The sequence below is a fragment of the Propithecus coquereli genome, unplaced genomic scaffold (assembly GCF_000956105.1).
Source record: "Propithecus coquereli isolate 6110/MARCELLA unplaced genomic scaffold, Pcoq_1.0 Scaffold3, whole genome shotgun sequence".
Lineage (NCBI taxonomy): Eukaryota > Metazoa > Chordata > Mammalia > Primates > Indriidae > Propithecus > Propithecus coquereli.
In genome coordinates this window covers 1,249,223-1,252,053 of record NW_012148618.1, presented here as the reverse complement: position 1 = coordinate 1,252,053, position 2,831 = coordinate 1,249,223, and positions in this window count along the sequence as shown.

Genomic DNA, 2,831 nt, shown 5'->3' with positions numbered 1-2,831 from the left:
CAGGAGAAATGGGCAAGCTCCTGGGGGCATCACTGCTGATTCTGTGTCTTCAGCCAGACTGTGAGTTGAGGATGGGAGGTTTGAATACCGTAGAAAAACTCCAAGGAACACTACAATGCTGGGAGATGAGATCACTGGAGTTTTTGTTTTGTTTTCTTGATCACAATGGTTTTCCGTGGGGACGTTAAGAATAAAATGTAAAATCTGTTACTCTCTTTCCAAACAGGGGTAAATAGTCAACAGAAGGATAATGACCAGGAGGTTAAGCAAAATTCTCCATCCCTGAGCGTCCAAGAAGGAGGAATTTCTGTTCTGAACTGTGACTACACTAATAACATGTTTGATTATTTCCTGTGGTTCAAACAATACCCTGCTAAAGGTCCTGCATTACTGATATCTACATCTTCAGTTGTGGATAAAAAAGTAGATGGAAGATTCACAGTCTTCTCAAACAGAAGTGCCAAACACCTCTCTCTGCACATTGCGGCCTCCCAGCCTGGAGACTCAGCCTTGTACCTCTGTGCAGCGAGTGCACAGTGCTCTCCAGGCACCTGCAGCCTGTACCCAAACCTGCTCTGTGGTCCCAGATTGGGAAGCACACAGACTTGTTTGTGTTTATCACAGCAGTATAAGAGAGTGTGCTCTGAAGTATGTGAGGCAAGTTGAGCTTAAAAGAAGACTGATACATGGCAAGCTTTACAAATAAGTTAGGAAAGTTTCTTGAGCTTTGGAGTATCAAAGAGTTTAACTACTGTCCTTCTCTATTTTCAGAGAGAGATTGCTGGTTTCACTAAAGCACAACTCTGGAGATGCTTCGTTCCTGCTGGCTTCTGGAATGAGGGTACCGTGTTTCCCTTGTATCTGAGGGGAAAAGAATGTGTGTCCGGAATGGGAAAACTGAGGTCCTACTGCAAGTTCTTCCAGTGAAGAACATTTCCTGATATATCATTTCTTTTAGGCTCTCTCAGCTTACAGGTGTCTTTCAGCAAAGAAATGTATGTGTGAATATTAACCTGTGTATATCCATATATCCATAAATATTTCTATATGTAACATAACCATCTTATCTATATTAAGTTAAACATCAGTTCTTACTGATGTCTCTAACTCTAAATCAATACCATATGGATCACGCTAGCCTCTTGCCCTTGCTTACCCATAAATTCCACTATAAAAATGAAAAACCTGGCTCCCACTGTTAACAAAATAAAAAGTTATTCAGTAATACTTGTTAAAGTGTGGCAAGGCAGAATTTATTTAGGATCACCATGATAGGTATAAGAGACCACTGCAATGGGATTTTACAGGGAGGGAGGAAGATTGGGCTCAACTCTGAATACACTACGGGCTGGTAGAAATTTATAGCCAAGGAGCAAGGTGGGGGTCAGTGGATGGAAAATTACCAAGAGGAAACATCAGGGGTAAAGGGGATTCTGGCTAAACTGACTTAACAGGATTCTTGCTGCAGACAGGCCAGGGTGATCAGACATCAGAATCGCCTGGAGGATGGTAGCAGATAAGGAGCCCAGTTAGATATCAGATGGGATCAGATATTGAGGAGAGGGTGGTTCTCACTAAACTGACTTAGCAGGGTTCTTATTAAAACTAGATTTTACGATTTTATAAGCAAGTGCACAGATGGGCTCAGGAGAAATTCTAGGAGCCTGACTAAAATTTGGTCAAGCAAAGAATTTTTATCACCACCCACCATTCATTTACATAATTGTTCAATTCTAGTACACATGTATAGCGGTACCAGAATTGTTAGCTCGTACCCTCATGGGAAACAATTTTATCACTTAGAGAACACTACTGAGTAATGGCAATAATGTTTAAATCATATTGAACTTCTATTATACTACCTGTTTTGCATGCATTATCTTAACTAATCCTCCCAAAATTCTTTAAGACGGCTGTTAGAATAACTCACATTTTAGCAGAGAAAACAGGCTTAGTAATTTGCTCAGTATCACTAACCTTGTGAGAAAATGGAGTTCATGCTCACACAGCTTGACTGCAGGACCCACGCCCCGAACACCAACTGTGCAGCTTCCCTGTAGAAGCCATTAACAAATCACGCACGCTTTTGAAAAGCTGTTAATTCCTACAATTCTTAGCACCCATTTCTTCATTATTGACCCTGAGAAGAGTCTGACTATCACTTATAGACAATGAACAGCTAAAATTATGGTTTTATTTGTATATATTATATTTGTAGAGAAGTGGTTGGAACTTGTCCCTCCTGGTCTAATTTTCTGAAGCTGAAGATCTTTACAGTGAGATGTAGAAATTCAGAATGCCTTCCAAGAAGCCTAGGGAATCCTCTGTAAATCTCATTATTTGTCGTTTTATCTGAACAGTGACTTCAGGAGGTGCTTCTGAACGGAATAGGGATGATATATAGCTTTGCTCAGCTTGGTTCATCTGGGGGTCCTCATAGGGATGGTGTCAATTCCCTCATATTGATTCTATCTTTCTGAACATGGATGTGAAGCTAACTCAATGTAGATTAGATTCATTACCCCTCCATATCCAGGAGCAATCTCGCATGCAGTATTTCTTCCACTCTTTTTATGGCTTCCATTGGTATAGGCGGGAAAAATTCCAAGATCCTTTTTGTAATGCAAGTAAATGAGAATGAAAAAGAGGAAGGAATGCTAAGTGTCACCCTTCATACTTAGGATGGCTTTGGTTCCATACACATCTCAAGCTCCCAATCTGAAGACTCAGCTACTCCGAGTGGATACCCTACTGTGGATACTCTGCACAGAGGCATCCAGAAACTCAAAGCTGCAGCCACAGATCCCAGCAAAAGTGCGGAGGCACATGAC